Below are 24,806 nucleotides of genomic sequence, written 5' to 3'. Positions count from 1 at the left end.
AAGGAAGGAAGAAAAGAGAAACGGATGATATAAGTGTTATAGGAAACCTCTATGAAGGGATTTGTTAGCTATTTTTGTTTTGGGGGTAGGAAAAATATAAAAAGTTAACTGCATATTCCTGAAAATTAGGCAGCAGAAGCAGATGGACTCCAGGTATAAACTTTCTCTTTAAAAAGGGTTTGTGTTTTTCAGACTGAAGCAACTTTGGCATAACCCAGAACCACTTGGCTACTCTGGGAGGGAATCCGCCTCACCAGTGCTGTCTTACACTGTGACTTTATTCTGAAACACAGTAACAACACCTGCCCTGTGGCAGACTGTTTCTTGGTGCTTTGCATTTTTTATATTTTCTGGAAGACAAAAAGAATTATTTTCCTCTAAGAAAACTAAAGCTCAAAGAGGTGAGGTAACAATTAATAATAAGAATTGTAGACTTCAACACCCCACTTTCAATAATGTATTGAAACAACTAGTCAAAATCGACAAGAGAATGGGAGACTTGAACAACACTATAAACTGACTATACCCAACATTGATCTGTAGAATACCCAACTGTGGCACAACGAACATCCTTCTCAAGTTTACATGGAACATTCCCAGGACAGACCATATATTTATCCATAAAACAAGACTCAATACATTTAAAAGGATTGAAATCTGATGAAGTACAACATATTTTCCAGCTAATTTCCAGTGAAATTAGAAATAAATAACAGAAAAAGCTTGGGAAAATTCACAAACATGTGGAAATTAGTCTACTACTGAGCAACCAATGAGTCAAAGAAGAAATGACAAGGGAAATTAGAAAATACTTCAAGGTGAGTCAAAATGGAAACAGGATATTTTATGAGATGTGGGTAAAGCAGTGTTTAGAGGGAAATTTATAGCTGTGAGTTACTATATTAAAGAGGAAAAAAAGATGTCAGTAAGGTAACTTTCCACCTTAAAGGAACTGGGAGAAAAAGAGACAACCCAAAGCAACCAGAAGGAAGGAAATAGGAAGATTAGAGTAGATGTTAACAGAGAATAGATACAAGTAGAAGAAAATCAGCAGAACCAAAGATGGGTGTTTTGAGATTAATAAAGCTGGCAAACCTTTAGTTAGAAAGAAATGAGTTAACCTTCCCAGGTGACTTCAATAGTAAATGGCAGAGCCAAGATTTCGAAGTAGGATAGACAGTTTCATGTCCAGACTCTGGTTGTGACTTTGTCTGCCCACCCAGACTGAGTGCTCAAGGACTAGGAGCTTGTCACTCATCTGCACATCCCAGTGCTTTACTCCGAGCCTGGCACACGTGGGGGCTCCGGAAATGTTTGCTGAACTAAAAGGAAAAGTAACCCTCCCCCCACCCTTAGCAACCATCTGTGTGAGATGATAAATTATGCTTCCAATGCAGATCGAGCTGAATCGCACTATTTCTGATGAGAAAAGCTGAAAACAGCAAACTGCTTGTCCTTAAAAATAAACTCTTCAGCTTCAGAGATTTGGCCCAGAAATGAACCGTGTTATAGCTCAAGCCCTGAGATTGAGTTTATTACCCCGGAGCCAGGGGTGATGGAGTTTCTGGCTGCAGAGAAACTCGATCACTTTGACCTGGCCCCTGGGTGCAAACTGTGTGTCTGTCCACCCTGTCCCCCATCCTGGACCTGGAGACTGGATACCATTCTTGGGGAGGGTTGGGCGCCCCCTCAGTGGGAACAGCTGATCCTAAAGAGGCCTCTTGTCTCTAAACTGATAGATTAGGAAAAGGGTTCAGGGTCTGAACTCCATGTGGAGTCTGGCTTTCTGACATTTCTTAAGGAGTTAAAATGTGAAGCATGTTGGCTTTAATTAAACCAAGTGCATCTTGATATGTCCTGAGAGGCTGGGAGGAGAAGGTGATCCCAGGTAGATTGGAGTGACATGGCCCTTGTCTCAGGGGCAGGGGAGGAGACAGGCCTTCACAAATGCCACCTGCTTGGTCTCACAGGTTCTGTGAGAGAGGCAAGTGTAAGTTTTTGCCCATTTTTCAGAAGAACTAGAAGAGGCCCCTAGAGGTTGCCCCAGGACTCCGGGCTGGAAAGGAGAGGAATCAGTGTTTTGGACTCACGGCCTTCTGATCTCCTGCCTCTCAGGAGGCCACTTTTGAGTTTCCCATGAGGAGTGTGTGTGCGGTGCTGCCGTCTCAGGCTCTGCACATTCGTGTGTGGTTCTCCCTGGCTTGAATGCAACAGCTTCTTTCTTTCCTCTTCTTAATCTAAAGGTGACTCTTCTGGAAGCCTCAAATGTGGAATTGACCCTAAGTTGAAAAGAAGATCTTTTTAGGGCAAGAGCTTTGTTCTTGTGAATTTTCTGCCTCACCAACCATGGGGAATGTGAGCTAGGCAGGGGGGCAGTCTGTTAAAGAAGCCGGCCATTCATTTCAGGGCCAGGGGCTGTTGTGCCGGAGCAAAGCCTCCTCATTCTCTCGGCCTTTTGACCCACTCAGGCTCCGTGGCACGAAGATAGGAGGAACCACTCATCCCTCAGAGCCCTCCTACCCGCCACTGAGGAGCTTGATTATCAGGAAGGTGCTAGAATTAAAAATAATGTGAGTTTTGATTCTACTTTAACAATCTCTAATTCCCATACCATAAAATTAGATAATATTTGGAGAAAGTGGATGATCAGATACTTGCTTTTTGACCTGTTGTAAAGGGGCTCTGTGTCCTAATGAATGCTACCACAGTCTCTGGCCCACGTGTGCTGTTTAAGATGTCGGACATAGAATTAAAATTTTTATTTTAATTAGCATAAAAGAAACAACTATTATCAATGAATATTGATTAACTAATTTGTTTATATATGTTCAATTACATATAGCAGTGCAATCAATGGTAGCTCAAATACAAATAATTTATTGTGTGCTTTATATTAAAAAACTGTGGAGACATCATGGAGTCAATCAAGTTGGTCCTCTGTCATCGGCAATCCAGGTTCTTTCTAGCTTTCTGCTCCGCCATATGTAGTTCAAGCTCATCTGTTCTTTCCTAAAAATTCTGCATGATCTTAGCTTGCTTCTGAAATTCTAGCCCTCAAATTTGCATCAAGGACAGTATAAAGGAGGGGAAAGGGGGCCAAGATGGAATTCCCTACCTGGTTGTCTCCCTGTCTGGGAGTCTTCCCAGGAGTCTGGTGCAACAACTCACGTTGGCATCTCATTTACCAGAGTATGGGGCCACATTTCTGCAAGGGAGGCTAGATTCTGTAGGGTTTAGAAGAGTCTGGAATACTGAGGTTCTGTGTCTCAGCCAGAGTAGAATGTTGGACATTAAGGAGACAATTAGGAGTCTCTGTGGCATGGACTCCGAGTATTTGATGGGAGGGATCATGTGGATCTTTTGCTATGTAGGAGCATGTTCCTTGCCAACTTTGCTTAATTATTAATCACCTATTTTATTCTTCATCAACCTGAATTGGCCAAGCTGTGGACTAGGTGTCATGTGTACTTTATAATACCCAGTCTTTCTCCTAACATGAAGGTGACAGGCCAGCAGAAAAGGGTATAAGTGCAAGCCACAAATGTGATAGTGGAAAAGTACAGAGGACCCAGAGCAGCTGGTGGCTCAGTGAGGCCAGCCAGAGGTTCAGGGAGGACTCCCAGATAAGGTGACATTGGTGAGCCTTGCAGGGTAAGCAGCAATCAATATTTTGAGATGAGAATACTGATTTATTTAAGCAAGTGAGTGTGAACTAGTTGATATGACCACGAAGCATGACCAAAATACCCTTATGATTCCCCATACATGAAGATGGCATGGAGAGAATATAAAGACTTAGATCCATATGCACCAGTTAGGGACCTTTAGATTACAATGACAGAATTTTCAACTCAAAGTGGCTTAAGGAAAAAGGAAATAGACGAGCTCATGTAACCCTACCTAGAGTGGCCTCAGAAGGGACCGAATCAGTGGTATACCTGGTGGCTGGGAACTGGTTTCCTGCATTCCCTGTCTTGCTCTTCTTCCTGTTGATTTTGGGTTTGGTAGCACGTGTTCCAAGACAGTTCCAGTCCCAAGCTTAGTCTCAGTCCAGCAAAAACAGCTGCTCGTACACAGACCCAGGATATAGTATGGCAACTGGAATCATTGGATCGTATGCTCTGTGGTGACCAGTCATTCTGGCTGGGGGATTCGATGCATGATTGGTCAGACCTTCATCATTTTCCTGCCATCCTTAGAGCTGGAACCTCACTGGAGACTGAAGGATGATGAAGGAAAAAGGTATCCCAAGGGGATTTAAAGAAGAAAAGAGTATGGAGATGACTGTCCACTCGGGGTAAGTCTTTGTAGGTCTGGAAGGTATTGGTATGGAAAGTCCCTAATGAAGATGATAAGGTTCAAAAAATGCTAGATTACTTATCCAGCAACCACAGCTGGTGAGTGGCAAGTTGTGATCTGAGCTCTGGTTTTTCTGATGGCAGAGGTTATGCTCTTTTGCTAACTACTGCTACCTCCCACTGGGTCCCCCTCAGTCTCTTGGCTTGTGGTTGGGGCTCACCTGCTTGGATTCAGCTGAGTTATTTGCTAGGGTACCCTTTTCAGCCAACACCTGGCATACTGTAAGCTCTTGACACATCATTTTTGGTTGAATAAATGATGATTCTCTCCTGGAAACTGGTGCATGATGTGAAGTTGAAAATCATGAGTTGTTTGAACTCCACAAAGTCACAAGAGCCAGGAAAGTTTGTCTGCCTTGTCAAGAACAATGGTGGTCCCTTAAAACTCTGAACTGTCAGCAAGGACACTTCACCTCCTTTCTGAACTTTATTTTGAATGTGGAATGTGGACCTCAGCAAGGTCATGGCGGGAGGGTGGGGGCTGGTGAGGAGTTTTCAAACCAGAGGTCTGGCACAACTGAAAATTTCTTTGCATTATTTCCACATCCTGGGCTTTGGCCTTCATGCATTTGGACCTAGACTCTTTTTATAAGATAGAGTCTATCTACTCATTTAGTTGCTCAGTAGCTACTTTTTTAAAGGTTACATGTGTCCAGCGATTCCACTTCTGGGTATATAACTAAACACACTGAAAGCAGGACTCAAACAGATGCTGGCACACCAGTGTGCATAAGAGCATTATTCAGAACAGCCAAAAGGTGGAAGCAACCCAGATATCCACCAGCAGATGGACAGATAAACAAACTGTGCTCTATAAGGAGAATGGAATACTATTCCACTGTGGAAGGAAGGAAGGGTATTCTAACATATGTTAAAACATGGATGAAACTTGAGGACACTGTGCTAAGTGAAATAAGCCAGATGTACAAAAGGACAAATACAGTCTGACTCTACTTATCTGAGATCCCTACAGTAGTCAAACTCACAGAAAGTAGAATAGAGCCAGGTGTGGAGGTGCATGCCTATAATCCCATCAGCTTGGGATACTGAGGCAGGAGGATCGTGAATTCAAAGCCAGTCTCAACAAAAGCAACTCAGTGAGACACCCTGTCTCTAAATAAAATACAAAAAATGGCTGGGGAATGTGGCTCAGTGGTTGAGTGCCCCAGAGTTCAATCCCTGGTACCAGCCCCTTCCCCAAAAGAAAGCAGAATAGAGATTACCAGTTTCTGGGGAGAGGAACAGGAAGGAGAATGGGGATTATACCTAATGGTTAAAGAGTTTTTGCTTGGAAAGATTAAAAAAAAAAGAGTTTTTGCTTGGAAAGATCCATCTTGAGGTGGATAGTGCTCTTGAGATGCCTGTATAACATGTTAATATACTCAATGCCCTAAATTGTACACACAAAAATGGCTAAAATAAGTTTTAAGAATGAAATGAAGGTCTAACAAACTAAAAAAAAAAAAACTCCAAGGAACCATTGTGATGAAATTGTCTAAAATTGACAGTAGTGATGATCACACATTTCTGTGAATTCAGGAAAATCCTCTCAATTGTACACTTGACACAGATGAATTTTATAGTATATGAATTTTATAGGTATATTTCAATAAAACTAATATTAAAAATAAGCTTATTGTGTGCTGACGGCATGCCAGGTGATAGTTGGCTAGGCCAGCAACTGACCAAGGGCTGTTCTTTCTGTGGCCAGCACCAGCACTCGGCCAAGGCAGCTCCCATGTGGCTGCAAGGGCCCCAGGGACCACCACAGGATGCCCTGGAAGAACAGAGACAGGATACCCCCTGGGTAGAGACCAGGGCCAGGAAACACTTTTTCCTGCTGCAGCACAGCTCAGTGACCTGGAAAGGTGTGGGCCCCCATGCTCCTGTTTCCACAGTGACATCACCTCTGGTGGGAATCAGAGGCTCCACACCTTGGTCTAATGAATGTGCACAGTCTGTATTGTCACAAGGGAGCCTCTGGCAGCTGATATATTTCTGCATTTGGACAGGCACATCACTCGTAGGAACCTATGGTTTTCACCAATGGGAGATCCCATAACCATGAAATCTCAAAGATGCAGGCAGAAGAGAGGTCCACCACTCTGTCCCACACAGCACACCCTCTGCAGCAATCTAACTCGCATGGACTCATGCTGTTTGCAGGTTTCCAAAGGTGGCAGCTCGCCTTGTGCAAGGCTGTGATCCCACAGCTGCGACAGTTCTCATGCTATGGATTCCTGTCATTTCCCACTGCTCCTCCAGGCCAAAGAGTCTTTCAATACCCCATGAATTCATTCTGAAATATTTCCTGCTGGGCTTCTCCAGGTAACTACACAGCCGGCATCCCTTCAACTCTTCTTCAAGGCCTTCATCCTCCTGGTCACTTTGTTCTGAATATGTTCAAAATGATAAAAGATGGAACCCAAGACTAGCCCCAGGCTTGAACTAGGGTCTGCTGATGTGGAACAAAGCAGAGTTTCTACCTTCCCAGACCTGGATGTTTGACTTCTACTAATGCAGCCGTGGGTGGTTTCAAGTTTGGGCAGCTGTCAAATCTTAGGAGAAGCTTGGCCTCATCTCCCTGCCATTAGGCTCTCCTGCTCTTGGACAGTAACTGGCTTTAGCCCTAGTCTGTGACTCAACTGGTTGAGATTCTCTTGCTGGTTCTAGCACACCGGGGTCTCCATGGCTCTGATTCTATTCCCCAATGTTTTATTTTCAACTTTTGAAGAATGCTGGCTACTGCTGCACTCCAATTTCTGACCATCTTAATTTTAGGCTAACTCCTCATCTTCCCTGGGAGATGCTGGCTGTTTGTGGCCCTTGAGTAGCAGGACACATTCTACTGCAGATTCCACCTGGCAGCTTCCTGCAGGGAGAAAGGTCAGGGCTGCCGATCCTGGCCCCCCTGGGGCCTTCCTCTTCCCATCCAGTCCTTGGAGTCTGAGGTCGTCTTCTTCCCACATAGGAGGTGAGTGCACTGGTCTCATGCTCTCTCTCTCCTCGTGCTTTCTCACCCTAGCTTTTTTCTTCACGTTTGAGCTCTGTCTCTGCCAGCTCAGTTGCACATTCATTCTGTCACCTGTTGGCTTACCAAGCACGTCTCACTACCAGTCCTGGAGGGTGGGGTTGGGTCTTTTTCACTTTATCAGCTCCAAGGACTTATCACATGGAGATGGGTGCAGAGACATGAGCCATTCATGTTGAGCACAGAAAGCTGGAACATTCGACCTGCAAGGGCTGGAGGGCTTGTCCGGGCCCAGAACTCTGTTCACCAGGGAACAAAGGGCAGACTCGGGTCTGGACACACGTGGGCTATGAAGGAATGAGCAGGGCCTTGCCTTCAGGACCAACCTATGCTCTCATGCATGTCGCATCCTGGATGAGTGCACATGGCCAAGGGGCGGCAGGTAGGAGTAAATGCCTCCCCCTGTGAGGGGCTTCTGTTCACCCGCTGGGCAGGCTGTTCCCATGGTCTTCCTGTGCTGTAGCCTGGTGATAGTTGGTATGGTTTGTAGTTTCTGCTTTGCCAGTTCTGAATGTCTTTGCCTTTTTTTCCCTTTTAAAAAATACTCAATTTCCATGGGTGTCCCTGCCAACTCTCTGGCTTTTCTCAGTGAAGTCTCTGCTTCTGTAGTTTTCTTTTTTTAGATGTTGCCTAGGATGGCCTTGAAGTACTGGATTCAAGCAATCCTCTGCCTTAGTCTCCCAGTGTTGGGACAACAGACACATGCCACCATGCCAGCTCTGTTCCTTTAATCACTTACTTAGGTGTTAAATAAATAGGGATAATGAAGAACTCTCACCAGGGGGGCTGCTTCAGATGGGGAGCCTCTCTGCAGCTTGTGGTCTGTGGAGCTTTATCTCAGTCCTCTTCTGCCCTTCCTGTCCACCTTCCTGCTGCCACTTGGTCAGGCTCAGATGCTCAATTTGCACAGCAGATGAGAGGCAGAGTTTGAAGGAGAGTCAGCTATTGGCTTCCAGTTTGGGGGTCCCTATAGTCCCCTGGCCTTCTGTCCTCACCACTGCAAATGGTTCTCGGTGGGATTCCTGGGTTGCAACCCCATTTCCTGGAAACACTGCAAACTTGAAGCAGAGGCTGGTATTTAAGGATGGGGTAATGTGGCTTGATCTGTTTTCCTGGTGAATTAACAAACTTTGTAGGTACTTTTATGGAACGCCTTTTCTAAATCAAGGGCTCTAAACTCATTATCCATCTTTATTGCCCCCAAAATCTTTTCAAGGGAGGCTGTACTGCAAAAGAAAATGGAGGCTCAGAGTAGTTACACAAAATGTCCCAGAGTCTTGCAATTGATAAATTATGGTCCTGGGATTGGAACTTTGGTATCTCTGACTAGAAGCTCTTATTCTTTCTGCCCCACCACCCTGCCTCCCTGGAAATAACACTGTTGGACGTCCCTCTTCCTCCCAGTTCTTCCTCTTGTGCTTCCTCGGTGCAGTTGCAGGTCAGAACCAGCCCAACGTCCAGGCTGTCAGGCTGAGCTAGCTATGGACTGGTCATGGGAGCCCAGTGGGGTGGGCTCACTCAGTGCTCAGTGCTCAGGCCAGAGATCAAACAGCCAGTAGTGAGAAATGTAAATCACCCCTCAAAGGAAAACAGTTCCAAATGAGCAGCGAGCTCAGAGGTTCCCCCAGACATCCTGTACCACCCTCAGCCCCTCCCTGGGGCCCTGTGGGAGTGCTGCCATCAACCCTGGGAACCCAGGTGCCCTGTGGCTCCGGCTCGGCTCCGCAGGCCTCATCTCCCCCACTTAGAATTCCTCTGTGGACGGGGCCCCTGCAGGACCCAACACTGCATACTGTTTGGGAAACAGTGTGAGAGTACGCTGAATCCTGACTCAAGACTTTGGGCTACTTCCTGGCTGTGTGAGGTGAGACAGGCATTTAACTACCTCTGGTAGCTTTTTCATTAGTAATACCGGGATGGAAATAATTGCCTCATGCTGTCATTGGAAGGTTAAAGAGATATTCGTGAAACAACTCATGTGGTTGACGATAGAAAACGCTAGTTCCCTTCCCAGTCCGCCCCCTCTGCAAAATGTTTTTATGACCATTGTTTCATTTAAACTTCATAACCCTTAGCAAGATAGACCTCGGAGAAATTACAGAGCTCCATGGGAAGCTGAGATCTTGACCAGCAGCAGGACTTGAACCTGGCTCTGCATGACTTCCACAGCCCTCTCTCTGCCCGCTCCACAGGTTACTTGGCTTTATGAGATTTATGCTTGTAATTACTATAAACCGCTGAACAATTCTGTTTCTCCTGTAGCAATAGCTTTGGTAGTAATGCTTCATACTCTGAGTCCCCCTAGCTATTTGGAGACACTGGGGACCAAATGGTTTTGTACATAGGTTCTGCAGAGGTGAGGAGCATCCTCAAAGGAAACAGTGCCCTGACAGCTCAAGCCCCTCAGTGCTGGTCCTGGTTCCTCTGCAAGGCATGGCACTGGCAGAGGCCTTTTGCCTGATCCTTTGACGACAGGCCCGTGGCTACAGATTGGGCAGCCCGATGTGGCAACCTTTCCTGACTCCGATTGAGGCCACTGTACAGATCAATCCCGGGGCCCTCTATGAAGCTAACCCCTCCTGAAATTACACCCGAATCTCTGAAAACCAGAATGCCGTGGGAATGGAGCTGCTGGTTTTGCCCGCAGGGAACCTGGGGCATCCCCACAACCCCTCCTCACCCCTGAGGCCTGTTTCTCATCTCCCAGCACCATAGGCAGTAACCTTACAAGTCAGGGAGGGAGGAATGTCACATGAAAGGTGCCCGAGGAGGCCTGGCCAGCATCAGGCCACCAAATGGCAGGTGCCAGGTGGTTAGCATTAATGGAGTTGCCACGGGGGGTCAGGGGCTTGACTCGAGAGGTTTTATGGCAGTAGTGGTTGCTGATGCTGGCTGCCCCCTGGCTGCAGTCACCAAGGAAGGCCTGAGGGCTCATCTTCTCACTGCTGCCCCATCTGTGCCTCCCTCCTACCCTCTGTCTTGCGCTGGCTCAAGTGACATGGCTTCTCATGCGACCCTTCCCCCAGACACCCCTGCTGGTCACTTTGCTCTGCTGCCCAGGGGCTCTAAGCAGCTTTGCCAGGCCTCGAGGCTTTGACTCGTCCCTTCTCTCAGGACAGTCCATCCTCCAGCTCCACTGAATGTCCACAGTGTTTGTGTTTTCAGCACCAAACTCTTTTCACACTCCATATTAAGTGATCAGACAGGAGGAAAATGTGCCCCAGTCAGTCTTGCCAGCTTGGCCAGGAGCCTCAGACGGTGGCCCCAGGCCAGGCCCAGGCATGCCGCTCCCTTCTCCATTGGCAGTGACGCCTGGAAGAAGGTGGGAGTCAGGGTGAAGGGCAGCACCTGGGTATTGGAGGACATTTGACTCTCTGAGATTCCCTTTTGTCCCCCATGAATGAGTAGAAGGCTTCAGGTTCAACTCATCCCTGACAGAGCAACATGGACAACAATAATCAGACCGCAACCAGGAGGACTCTCTGGGGCTGTCTATTCCCCCTTCCTCCCCGGGAAACTCTTTTAAATCAGATATTCTCCCCATTTCCACAAGAACAACCAAACTCTGCAGCCTGGCATTTACACTCTTGGAGATTCCCATTTCCTTTATTTCCTAGATTGTGTCCCACTGGGACAGGCTCCATACCCTACACTCACCTCCTGGACCATTTGCTGTCCGTAATCTCAAGTCACAGGTCCCCTTCTCTCTACTCACTCTGGCAGAAGCAGGTGGACAGATCTGGCAAGACCTGGAAAGCCCTCCTGGGGCTGGTGTGTGGGTGGCGTGAGCTGGGGGGAGGGCAGGGCCAGATCCATCACCAAAGGCCAGGGAGGCCTTGGTTCTCAGGAAGTGTGAGCTGCAAGTGGTTTGAAGCAAGAAAACTTCGTGTTTTAGAAAGTCACACAACAGGGCTGGGATGTGGCTCAAGCAGTAGCGCATTCGCCTGGCATGCGTGCGGCCCGGGTTCGATCCTCAGCACCACATACCAACAAAAATGTTGTGTCCGCCGAGAACTAAAAAATAAATATTAAAAAAAAAATCTCTCTCTCTCTCTCTCTCTCTCTCTCTCTCTCTCTTTAAAAAAAAAAAAAAGAAAGTCACACAACAACTCTGCACACAGATTACAGAGGGAAGATGGAGACTGGGGAGAGGGGAGGGGGGTTCCAGTAATCTGGGTGCAAGGGAGGTAGTACAAGGAGCCTCCCAAGAGTAGCTGAGAGCTGGATCAAGCCGGGTTAGTGATGTGCATAAGGGTCAGGTCTTGCTGAAGCCCTTGGGGCAATCTGGGTGCAGAGATCATGCATTCATTATGTTAAAGTTCCCCAAGTTGCCTTTTAATAAGAATCTTCTAAGAAAACTGTATAAAATTACAGATTCTCAAACCCTACCACAAACCCATGAAATCAAAATATTTGGGGAAAAAGACCTAGAAATCTGCTTTTTGAAATGCACCTCCTCTGATCCTTACCATCAAATGAGTTTGAGGAATATGGCTCTCCGTGGATGGCACCTGCAGGTTCCCACCGGGCTCCCCTGGAACTGGGATTCCCCAGGGCCAGCAGTGCCTCTTCATCTTTGTTTCCCTGGAAACAGCTCAGGGCCTTCATGGCCCATGAGCTGTCCAGTGAATGAAGTGCTGTCCAAACCAAGACCGATGACCTTCTCTTGTAAACTGCAGTAATATCAGCTGTGCCTCTGATGGCTGCAGTTGGCTGGCCAGTTCTATTGCATGACTCAGCCCAGATTTCATTCAAACCTTCCCGTCGCATCCCAACAACTGCCTAATAGGTTTGATGGTTTCATTCAGCCTACAGTCTCATGTACTCTATGTTTTCACATGTGAACCACTAGGGGATTCTACCTTTCAGTTTTTAAGCTGAACAATGGTGAAATATAATGACTTTTCTTCTTTCTTTCTTTTCTTCTTTTTAGTAAGAGAGGAAATGTTATCAATGGTAAGGCCTTCAAAAGTCCACTTCTCAAACTCAAAATTCACTGAAAGCCCACACTTTTGCTGGAGGCCAGGCTTGGTCTGTTTCTGATTACACTGCTGACCCTCACCTGAAAACCCTTTGTAGCTGGGCCTTTTTTCTAGACAACCTACTGATGAGCAAATGATCTAACAGATTTCACACCACATAAATTTAAGCCTAATAAATGGCTTCGAATTCAGAGCTCCTAGTTCTGGGTTCAGAGAGGTAGACCCTTTGCAAAAGCAATCAAGTAGACAATTAATAAACCCACCCACCGCACAGGGAAAGGGCTAATTCTGTCCCCTGTCCCCTTCCCCCAAGCAAGCTTCACATCATTAGCTTGGGGAAGTGTAGATAAACTTTGGGATTCTTGTTTGGGAAGAAGATGGGGTCACAGTAGAGAGGGCCACCTGTCCCAAATGTCTTGTGTCCTGTCCAGTACAGTAGCCACTAGACAACTTGTGGCTATTTAAACTTATATTTGCATTAATTAACTCTGAACATTCTATTCTTTGGTTGTGCTGGCCACGTTTCAAGGGCTCAATAGCCACGTGTTGCTAGGAACTACTAAGTTATAGCCTAGGAACATTTTCTACAAGACAGAAAGTGCTATTGGACAATGCTGATATACTATTCAAGCAAAACCTCTCAAGGGCCAAATTGCTTCTGTTTTGCCTCAATTATCAGTGACTGTGCCTCACCTGGGTCCATTTTATTACATTCATCTAGATAAGCAAAATGAAACAAAGTTCATACTGAAGCAAAATGTAGATCAAGATGAAACCCTATTGTTAATGGGGTAAAAAGGGAACTTTGTTTTAAATCTGCTGATGAATTGGTTTTCTTTCAACTCTTTGCTATTTTTGGGTAATATATTTACAGCTTTGGGGATGAACAATCTTGGTTATTCAGAGCCAGAAAATAAACTCTGCTTTCTCATCCTAGGTAGATAATTCCAAATTTACCACGTAATTGCTCTGCCTGCCGAGGGCAAGCATGGCAGAGGCTATGAGGGGCCGTGAGGGTCCTGGACCTCTGCAGGGTTCCTGGTCTCCTGTGTGGGTGGCAAGAGTAGGAGTGAGGGCTCAATAGAGCCACCAGGGTGGCTTGTCACAGGACAGCTTGTTCTCCTTAACCAACAACACAACAGCTTCTCTTTTTGGTCCTTGAGCCTCAGTTTACTTAGCTACAAGATGGAAGAAGGACTTGTCCCTGCATGATAGGGGGAGCAACTCAGGGCCAAGCCAAAACACAGGCTTATGGATCACAGAGGTCCTGAGAAACGTGGCCCTAGATTGAAATTGTTGTAGGTCTTTTAGCTTCTACCATGGAAGGTGTGCTTTGCTTCATAAGAAAAAGCATTCTCCAAACACAAGAGGAGGTTCAGGTGTGGGACAGCCCCAAAGGATGATGAAAGTTCACTACAGTTTATACGCAGATGATGGAGGCTTATGCAAACAATTCTATTCCAGACATTGCTTTTGAACTCTGAGCCTCTATATCTTACTACTTATTTAATGTCTTTTTTTTTTTTTGAGGGGATTATTTTTAAGACATCTCAAGCTTTCAGCATTTTCAGTGTCTTTACTGGTGAAGAGAGTTTCTGGTAGGCAGCCTATCCTTAGGTCTTGTTTTCCTATCCATTCAGCCTCTCTATATCTTTTAATTGGGAAATTTAGTCTGCTGACTTCAAAGGTCATAACTGATGGGTAAAGACTTAATTCCTATCATTTTGTGGATGTACTTCTGTTTGTTTTGGATGTCCTTTTTCTTCCTCTCTTGTTCATCCTTGTATTTTGGTGTTTTGCTATATGGCTAGGATGTGATTCTTTTCTGTTTCTTTTTTGGGTATGTGCTCTCCTAGTGGGCTTTCTACTTTCACCTGTTTACATGATGGTGGTTATTTTTCTTTCACTTTTATATATATATATTATACTTTCATTTAAAAAAAAAACATTAAGTAAGTAGGACTTCCATAAGCCTCTTTGGTAAGTCTGGTATGATGATGATGAGTTCCCTCAGTTTTTGTGTGCCTTGGGAGGTATATAATGGATATATGTAATGGATATCTTTTCTGGGTGTAGTGTTCTTGGGTGACAGTTTTTTCTTAATGAATATGACTTAAATACGTCATGCCATTTGCTCCTACTATGTCAAGATTCTGGTTAATCACTTGGGGTATCCTTAACTAGGTCTTGGTACTTTTCCCTTACAGTTACTAGGCCATCGTGAGGATCTCTTCTGGTCATGTCTATTTGGAGTCCTATAGGCCTCCTGTACCTGGATGTCCAAGCATTTCCCAAGGTCAGGGAAAATTTCAGCTATTACTTTATTGAACAGTTTTTCCTATGTCTTTCCCCTTTTCTTTCCCTTCATTCACTCTAACAATGTGATCGTTTGTTTCCGCGCTGTCCCCGATGTCTTGAAGGCTGTCTTCATTCTCATTTTTTTTCTTTTCTTTTCTTTCCCTTTTCCTTCCTGCTTTTCATATGACTAAGTATTTAAAAAGACCTGCCTTCAAATTCAGAAATTCTTACTTTTGCTTGATCTAGTCTATCATAGGGCTTTCAACTGTATTTTTTTTTGACTTATTGGTTTCTGTTTGGTTCTTTTTAAAGATCTCCATCTATTTGTTGAATTTCTATTGATATCATGACTTGTTTCCCTAATTTTGTTGAATCGTCTGTGTTATCTTGAATCTCATTGAGTTACCCAATAGTCATCCATTTGAATTGTTTGTCAGGCATTTTGTCATTTTCTTTGAGGTATGTGCCACAGTTATTGTGTTTCTTGGAAGGCATATGTCACCTTGTTTTTTCATATTTCTTGTGACCTTACCTTGAGATTTGCACATCTGGTGAATCAATGGTCTCTACCTCTTCTAGAAGGAGGCTGTTGTGGAAAATGGCTTTCTTATGAAGGCCTGTCCTGCGTGTCAGTGCAGTTGGTAAGTTACATTGGCTTTGGCTCTAACTGGGCACCAGAGCAAAACCTCCTAAGGCTCCTTCAGCTGTCAAAAATGGGTTTGAGCAGAGTGTGTGGTGGCAGGGTTGGAGACACCCTCTGTCACCAACGGTACTTTGGAGGGAGCAATATTCTAGTGACTCAGGTGTGGTACACACAGCAGTAGGGGTGGGGCATCCACTATATGGCCACTCTAGCAATGGACGTGGTAGTGCCAGGAATGTGGAGAATGGTGGATATACTCCTCAGCAGTGGTGACATGCCTTTGGGGCCAATGGTAGCTCAGGTGGCTAGGGATTGTCCACAACAGCAAGGGGCATAAAGTATAAAACACATGCGTGGGCCTACTAGCAGCTGGGACCCAACTCAGCAGCCCACTTGGCTCAGGGAGGCACCTTTGGTTAATCAGGATAGGAATTTCAGGATGATCATGGGGGTGGCTGGGGCTGATTATGGAGGAAGAGTGGACTGACTCTGTGGCTCTGGCTGACTAAGCACCTCAGGCCCAGCTGCATGGGGTCAATGGCACCCAATGTGTATCCCACACTGCAGCAGCCTCCGACCTGAGGTTGAGGGGAGACAATACAAGTTCCTTCTCTGGAGCAAAGCCATGTGCAGACTCCAGGAAGTCCCCCGATGGGCTCCCAGCCTCCCTCCCCCCCCCCTCTCTCTCTCTCCTGTTGGCAGGGTTACCAGGGTCTGTGATGAGGTTACTGGTATTCACAGTGGTGGGGCCGACAGGGACTCTCATGTTCATCCTTTCCCCTGCTGTGGGAAGTCCCCTCAGCTGGGGAACCAGAGTTAATGTCGCTCCTGCATTTTATTCCATTCTCTATGCTGCTGTCCCAGCCTCGCAGGGTTCTTATCTCTTTCTGGGTTCTAGTGCTACTCACCTTAAAATGCAGCTGTTAGTCATTGTGCTTCTTGTTGGTGGAAGAGGAGGCAAGTGCTGGGCACTGGCCATCTTGTCCTCTCCAGCACCCCAAACCTGACATGTCCAAAAGCTCAAATGATGACCATTGTCAAATCTGGTGTCCCCCAATATTCACCACATCAGTGACCAGGACGAGCATTTCTGAGTTTAAAACAATCCAAAGTCCTGGATTTGTCCTTGTCCCCTCCCTCTCCTCTTTTCACAGCCAACTCATTAGTAAGCTCTGGTTTTTACCTCCCAAGGTGCTCTTGAGTCTGTTCACTTCTCTCCATATCCACCAATATGGTGGTCCGAGCTCTCGTCCTTATCTACCAGGCCACTGTGGCAGCCCCTTGTTGGTGAACAAGTACCTGATTTTGCTCCCACCTCACTGTAGCCTCCACACTGAAGACAGAGTAATCTCTGAAATGAAATCTAACCTTGTCATCTCCCTGTTGTCATTTTCATTTCTATTTGTTTACTTGTTTATTTATTTAGGGATACTGACGATCAAATCCAGGGCCTTGTGCATGCTAGACAAGGGCTCTGCCTCTGAGCTACCCGCCAATCAATCTCCCAACCTTTTTTTTTTTTTTTTTTTTTTTTTTTTTAGGTTTTATTTTGTGACAGGATCTCACTAAGTTGCTTGTGTTGACCTAAAACTTTCAACCTCCTCCCCCAGCCTCTACACTCCCCAACCCAAGGGTCTGGGATTATTAGGGTGAACCAATACATTCTGCTGTTTTCAATTTTTTTTAACAGTTTCCTTTAACCTTAGGAGAAAATCAAGGCTCCGTCACTGTCTTCAAATCCTTCCGTCGCTTCCCTCTTCTGCCTCTGGCCTCCCCTCTCCCCAGCCCTCTCCTCTTCTCCTCCCCTTGCACATACATCCCTGGCAACTGTCTGCCTCCACAGCCCTGTGCCTCTTTTTCCTATAGACCCTTTGCTACTTCCTCTTCCTGAATCACCGCTCTCACCCTTATCTCAGCTCAAGCAGTACTTCCTCAAGGGTGTATCTGTGACCTCCATGTCAAGGTCAGTGCCCCCATTTGGGTTCTCAGAATGCTACAGAGCGCCACAGAGCTCTCCTTCAGAGCCCTCGTTACAGATGAAATGTCACATTTGTTTGTGTGACAAATGGACAAACATCTTTCTTTTCAAGTACGTTATAAGCAGCATGCTGACAGGGATCACGCTTCTGTGCGCACCACAAATTCCCTGGTCTGAGCTGGGCTGGGGCTCGGTGGTGGAGCACTTGCCTAGCACGTGTGAGGCGTGGGGTTTGCTCTCAGCACCACATAGGAATAAATAAATAAGGACATTGTGTCCATCTACAACTAAGCATAGTTAAAAAAAAAAAAATTCCCTGGTCTGGCACGTCATGACACTGAATCAATGAGCGATGGAAAGAGCTCTACTACCAAGAAAGAGTAGTTCAGACCTGGGTTGGAATTTTGGTTTCATTGCTTCCCTAGTTGAGTGGACTTTAGGAAATCACTTAGCCCCTCTGAGACCCGGTCTTCTTCTGTGTGGAAAAGCCTCAGAGCTACCTTGTAGGGGCTTCTGAGAACAAATGAAATAATTGTGACCGAATCTCAAGGCGGCCAGTGTCTGGCACATAGTTGCCACTTGGGAAATGGTCATTGTCATTACTAAAATGTTCCTACTATTTGAGACTCATTTCTGTTGGAAGACTGGATATCCTACCCAGTGTCCTTTTAAGTTTTTGTTTGTTTAAATTGGCTTGTGCATCTGTTGTTTGCAATAAAATATTCTATAGGAAATGCAGCTCGAGGGAAGACTGGCAGGACAAAAGCAGCAAATCCTGCGTGTGCCACTGACCAACACGAAGGAACACACACTTCTAGTGAACACTGTTGTGCCAGCTACTGTTCTAGGAGTTTTACACAATCAACTTCTTCAATTCTATGAGCTTGTCCACCCTATGAGGTGTGTGCTACTGTCTCTGTCTCACAGAGACAGAGAAAACAGAGACACGGTAAGGTTAAGTAAACTCTCTTAAGGTCGCACAGCTAACAAGCGTCAGAGCCAGGACTCAAACCCAAGCGGCCCTTGCTTTTACCCCTGGCCCTCTGCTGTTTTATCTGTATTCCAGAAAAATGTCCTCTCCGAGTGCTTGCTTAAAAGGTAAGAAATTAAATCATGCTGTGTGCTGCACAAACCACCCCACACCAAGATCCAAATTGTATAAAAGAAGGATACAAATGTTTATCACATGCATAGAGGGACACAAAAGAAATATGCCAAAATGACAATTATCTTTGAGTGATGGAGTTTTGGATCTCTTAAAATTTCTTCTTTTATTTTTCACCCATTTCCCACATTTTCAACAGTATAAAATATGTTTCTGTTATAATCTAAGAAAACATAAATGTTATTTTTCTAAAAAAGAAAAGTAAGAAAAATTCCTTTTATTATTATTATTTCTTTTTTTTTTTTTCCTGTAGTGGGAATTGAACCCAAGTGTGCTTTATCACGGAGCTAAGTCCCAAACCCTTTTTATTTTTATTTTTTTTTTTTGAGACAAGGTCTCATTAAGTTGCTTAGGGCCAACTTGCTTAGGGCCTCACTAAATTGCTGAGACTAGCCTCCAACTTGCAATCCTCCTGCCTAGGCCTCACCAGCTATTGGGATTACAGGTGTGCATCACTGCACCTGGTGAAAAATCCTTTTAATGGAAAAGAAAGTAAGAAAGAAAGAAGGAAAGGAAGAAAGCAAAAAGAAAATCAAAATTCAAACAAAAGGAAGAGAAGAAAGAGTAGATAATGTAACGGTCTTGTTCTAGTGAAGCCCACCTCCGCAGACCTGTAAACACCGGAAGTTCTCATTTTCTCGAAAAATTCTCTTGGAATTTTCAGTAATAAATAATCTTAGGCCACAGTTAGTCACTCAGTATTAAGCAATAGGAAGTAGAAGTTGAGCGTGAGTTTGGAGTGTTCATTACACTGGAAAAGTCCTGCACTGGGATGGAGGCGATTGTCTCTGGCTCTGGTCTGAGCATGGCTGCCCCCTTGCTGTGTGCCTTAGAGAAGAATCTCTGGCCTCTTCAGCCACCAAAGAGGAGCAGCCTTATCTGCCTGATTAGCCTTTGAAATCTGTATCCAGCTGCAAGAATAACACCAGACCTCCTTCAACGTTTTTCATGTAGCTTGACTCATTTACTTTTCAGGACAACCCTCTGAGTTAGATGTCATTATCATTCCCATAGCATAGATGAGGAAACTTAGGCACAGAGCAGTTAAATACTTGTCCAGGGCAATAAGATTGATAAGTGTAGAGCAAGGATTCAAATTCAGGCAGTGTGTCTGCTAGTGATCATATATGATCATAGCCATGTGCCAAGGGATGCTGTCAGCTCTGAATGAGATACATGGAAAAGAGTTTGGAATAGTTTGAAACTCTAAATAAAGTACGTTGTTAACCTGGGGCCATTTTAAAGGAAGTGGCTTCTTGGGCAATGTTTTCAAATGGTTAGTGAGTAGGAATGCAAATAAACCCAGAAAAGTCTGTGCATAAATAAAACATTCCCACCTCTCATGGATCATGGAAAAGTTAAAATTTTTCCACCAACAACACAAGAGGGAGAAACTCTCCTTATCCAATAATATGGTGACTTTGTGTTTGTAAGAGTCTTGCTCCAGTAATCTGCCTTTTGGGTGGTAGACATATCATATATGAGGTTTTTGAAAACTGCAAAGGAACCTTGAGACTCCTTCCGTTCATCCCTCCATGTTTCCCTCTAATCATGTATGCACTGACTGAGCAGAAATTCCACGGGAGTCCAATATTCGAATCATGCTTCAAAGCTGAGTTTTTGCATCAATGAGATAACATTCCCCAGCCTCCTTGGTGGAAGAGACCTATAAAGGTCACCCGGTTCACCCTTTAGCTCACTTACCCTCTTCCACCTAAACTATCCCTAACAAATGGGATGTGGTTCTATCTTCAGGGACCTCCAGGGAAGATGAGTCTAGCTTCTCCCTGGGAAATCCTCATCAGTCCTTAATCAAAATGTTTAGGGCCCGTGGGAGAGCTGCAGCAGAGTCCAGCTTATCGAGGTGGGATTTATTTACTTACTGTCCAAATCATTTCACATCAGATTGGCTTGTTGCTCTCTCCGCTCACCGGCTGAGAGCTGAGGTGACAGATCACCCCATTGCTTATTTAACCAACCATAAACAGGACTTGAAAGAAGTGAGTTTGCGGCACATAACTCATCTTTGGAGAATCTGACATGCATCAAGTTGATGGCAAACTTCTGCTCATTATCTAAAAACACTTTTTCGACTTTCCCCCGTTTTCTCTGTTCCAAAGGGAGCTGTTTTTCTCAGAAAACTCACTTGTTTTATGCCACCAAGAGGGGTACAAGAGTGTGGCTAGAAGCCAGAAAGCTGTTTCCATCCCAAATGACGGGGACTGTGGGAGGTTTTCTCTCCCAGCCCGACGGACCTAAGCATGGGAGGGGGCTCACTGAATTCTGGGGCATCTCAGCCTGTCCAAGTCTCCCCAACGAGTTGTTTCAATGTCTTTCTCTGCAGCTTGGATTGCAGTAGGACCATACAATAGGGTTGAGATACAGGGAAAGTAAGTTCCACATTTCCTGGGATCATTTTAATTTAAAGTATATTGTTCTTTTTTTCATTGTCCCCACCCCCCATCACCAGAGAACGGGGCACATGGGATGTTGACCACTTGCCCCGAGCTGAGGGCTGTCGTAGGTGTTGGGATTTTAGAAACTAATCCCACTGACATACTTAGCCTTGCAGCTGGGTTTCAAGGCAGGACCTGGGCTCCTTCCTCTATCTTGGTCACATCTGCAGATCACAGGAACTGACTGGTGATGGGGAGGTTAAACATGTAGCTGAGGGCACAGGCAGGCATAGGGGGCAGTGATGTGGCTGATACAGGGGAAGGTAGAGGATTCAATTAGAAAACAAAAATCAGGATGAAATATGCTGAAAGGAATTACCTGGGTTGTAACAATAACATCTCCACAAGAAAGAAAGAAAAAAAAAGGCAGAGTGGGAGATGATGACTTATTGCTTTATTCAGTGACAGTTCTCATTAGACGCTTCCCATAGAAAGGCTCTGAAAATGTAACCTGTCACATTCTAGAATCGGCAAACACATTTTAATGTCACAACCTCCCCTTTTGGAGAAAATAATCCTGTTTGGTTAAGAACAAACGTGTCACCACAGTGCCCATGTTCACACCAGTGTCCGTGTGAATGGGATGTGGCAAGTCATGTGCTTCCTCTCCTGGAAGTCTTCAGTGTTCTGGGGTGTCCTTTTGTAGGGGCCTCCTGGGATGCTCACCTGCTCTGTAGCATTGTTTAGGTCAGTTATTTAACAACTTGTCAAGACCTTCTTGGGGGCCCTGGAAATGCACCATTTCCTGTATATTCTCAAACCCCTGGGGGTGATGGAATGAGTACAGACTATGAGTTCCACGGTCTGAAGGGCCAGGTTTCAAATCCCTGCTGCTTGTATTTGGTATGACCATAAATCTCTTGGTTTCCTCATCTGTCACTAAGAAGAGGAGAAGAACTCCTACACTGGAGGCTTATAATATTGTAGGAGAAAATGTTTCTGTTTCTTGACTTGCTCCCAAGAACAGAAGGACATAGCCAACAGTTTGGTGGGTGTTCAATAAGTTAAATGTGGAGTTACTGTATGACCCAGCAATTCCACTCCTAGGCATAACCCACCCCCAAACTGAAAACAGGTGTTCAGACAAAAACCCGTATAAGAATGTTCCCAGCAGCACTTTCCACAACAGCCAAAAGGTGGAAAGGACCCAAATGTCCACCAGTAGAGGAATGGAGTAACAAATGGTGTCTCTCCACGTTTTGAAATATTACCCAGCCCTAACAAAGAATAGAATACTGATACCTGCTGTGAAACGATTGACCCTTGAAACATTACCCTGGTTGGAAGTGGAACACAGAAGACATTGCCTATCTTATGATTTCTTGTATAGGAAATGTCTGGGATAGCCAAATCCAGAGACAGAAGTCCCATTAGTGGTTGCCAAAGGCCGGAGGAGAGAAGCACAGAGAGTCTCCGCGCAGAGTGAGCACAGGGGTTCGCTGGGGGCGAACGAAAATCTGCAACCAGAGAAGAGCGATGGACGCCCAGCTTTAGGAATGTACCAAATCGTGCACTTTAAAGTGGTTAAAGCGATGACTCGTGTGTGACCTGCATTTTACAATATTATATATATATATATATATATATATAAAGAGACCTAGCGATGAGGACTGCGACACTCCGGAGACGTCCTGGCGAGCGCGGTGGCGAAGCGCTGAGCGGAGCTGGTCCCTGCACCGCGCTGTGCCGAGCGGGGTTCCCGGGGCCTCCGCTGCGCAGGACCCCGCCGAGGCCCGCACACGCCGCCGCGCGGTGTCCCCTGCCCACCTGGAGGTCTCCCCGCCGCCGAACAAAGGCCCTTTCTTTGTCGGTGCTGGGGAGGCGCAGAGGGGCCCGGTGGGTGCGTAAACACGGGCAGGAAGGCAGGCCGCCTGAAAGCTTCCAAAAGCCCCTTTCTGACAAGTGAAAAATGTCGGTGACTTGAAGTCACAGGGCCAGGCTTTTAACAGCCCTCGGCGTATTTATTTAACCCAGTAAATACGTTTATTAGCGGCCGCCTCCTTTGTAGAGCAGGTAATGGATTCCCCATATGGTTCTGCTTTGCCGAGGGCCACGCAGCTCACACCTAGCTCCCTCCGGCCTCCGAGGTTGACCCCGGGCGCTGCCACTTGGCCGCCGGCCCCTGCGAGCCGTAATTACCCGGTTCCCAGGGAGGAGGAAATCCCGGCCTCGGCCCTAACTAGCCCGCGTGGCTCGACCAGAGGGCACCTCTCCGAGGGGGACGGCAGAGGCCATAAAGCTTTCACGTTATTAACTTTTTCCTTCTGAAAAGAAGCCTGAAAAATACCGTCGCACCACATTAAAGGCCCTGTGTGCCAGAGCGCCACCGCCTAATGAGGCCTCGGACCCTGGGCCACATGCGAGGCTTCCAGGGCCTCTTTAGCGCGACCTTGATGTGGTGCCAGCCCCGGGGCGTGGGCCTGAGGCTGGAGGGGCAGCTCCCTGCACCCGCCCAGAGCTGAGGCTTGCGCCTGAAGGGGGACCCCACGAGAGTGGCAGGGTCACCCAAGGCAAGCAGAGGAGGGCACCGCGTCATGTGGAGGGATGCCCTCGGAGGAACCATAGAATCCCCACAGCGGTGACAGGGAAGCAGGCAGGCAGATAGAAAGCACAGCTGGAGGACAGGTAGGTCAAGCACCGGGCTGCTTTCCCCAAAGCGTGATGAGCCACCTCTGGACACAGGTTCCCACCAAGCAGGCGGCAGGAGCCCAGAGACACAGGAGCAGATATAGCTGTCCTGCCCCCCAGGCCAACGTGGGGATTTCTAACTGTGAACGTGCTTTGTTGATTCCAGAAAGGCTGAAATTTCCTTCCCAGGTATTCCAGCTAAGTCCAGGGGTTATGGCTCTGTGTGGTGGGGCAGTACAGAGACACACCCATGAGCGCTGGCATCCAGGCTTGGTACTGAGGGCTATGTGCAAGTCTCACGACCTGGCCAGGGGCCTTCTGCCCTAGGCCCTTAGGCCAGAGGACACTGCGAGGAGCTCCCTGGTGCATACTGTAAGGGCTGGGCAGCCGGGGGTTAGGAAGCAGGGCAAGGAGCGCTCCTTCTCAACATCCTCCACCCCATCCCTGGGTGGGAAGAAAACCAAGCCAAGTCCTGAGTCTGGGGAGGAGGAAGCTTGTCCAGGCCCTGGAAGTGGTTTCCCGATGCAGGGAAGCTGGTCTTCCTCTGGTCCCCTGCTCTGTCAGCTGTTTTGCAGGCAATCTGCTGGGCCCAGCAGACTTATCAGCCCTGCTCTCTGGAGACCTACACCTCCTCTCTGAGCACCCCCACCTTAGTACTAAGTTCATGGCCTCCCCCCAATCAGCCCTAACCTCTAATGGCTGTGTCTAGTTGTATATACGCAGAGCACTGGCCATTCCCATGAGGGTGGTGATGTGAATGGAGCCCCACCCCTGCCCACCAGAGTCCTGCAGTGTGAAAGCCCTGCGGATCAAATCAAAATCCTGGCACGGAACGGTTGGCAGTGCCCTCTGCACCACCATTGTACAAAGAGGAAAGAGAAACCCAGGGAGGATGGAAGCAATTGGTATTTAACTCACCTTTACAATGAATAAAGCCGTTTTGCATACCTTATCCTATGTGTCTCTCTGTATGGGAGTAGGCAGGCAGGGAGACTCCATTTTGCCTAAGTGAAGTGAGACCACCAGGAAGGACTTCCTTAGCTACACACAGCCAGGCATGGCGGTGGCAGGACCAGGGCCTGAGTCTCCACACATCTTGTGTAGTGGTTTTGCCACAAGACTGTGGGCTGCCTTAAGGCTGAGAGACTCACCCTCTAATCTTCAGGCATCTCTCCATCATCTGTAACTGTGTGTCTCCCTGTGAGTCAGCTCCTTTCAAAAACCATAATAGATGACCCTGAGCTCAAATGCCAACTTTGTTAGCTGA

At 46.5% G+C, this 24,806-nt stretch overlaps 2 long non-coding RNA genes across 4 annotated transcripts in view; one reads left to right on the top strand and one right to left on the bottom strand.

The window, feature by feature from the left end:
• LOC144369450 (uncharacterized) overlaps positions 1 to 3,334 on the bottom strand; it is a 52,428-nt gene extending 49,094 nt beyond the window's left edge. For all 3 annotated transcript variants that reach the window (XR_013429230.1, XR_013429232.1, XR_013429231.1), the window contains exons 1-2: positions 3,116 to 3,334; positions 2,091 to 2,279 (exon numbers count right to left, since the gene is read on the bottom strand). This is a non-coding gene — a long non-coding RNA (uncharacterized LOC144369450). The remainder of the gene's footprint in view (positions 1 to 2,090; positions 2,280 to 3,115) is intronic.
• On the top strand, positions 825 to 24,491 carry LOC144369451 (uncharacterized). The gene is made up of 4 exons (XR_013429233.1): positions 825 to 2,570; positions 4,200 to 4,297; positions 7,140 to 7,332; positions 22,242 to 24,491. It is a non-coding gene; the product is annotated as an uncharacterized LOC144369451 (long non-coding RNA).
• Positions 24,492 to 24,806: the final 315 nt, after the last annotated feature.

Source organism: Ictidomys tridecemlineatus, chromosome 12 (assembly GCF_052094955.1).
Source record: "Ictidomys tridecemlineatus isolate mIctTri1 chromosome 12, mIctTri1.hap1, whole genome shotgun sequence".
Classification (NCBI taxonomy): Eukaryota; Metazoa; Chordata; class Mammalia; order Rodentia; family Sciuridae; genus Ictidomys; species Ictidomys tridecemlineatus.
Note: the sequence above shows the minus strand (reverse complement) of the source record. Positions and strands in the feature narration are given on the sequence as shown.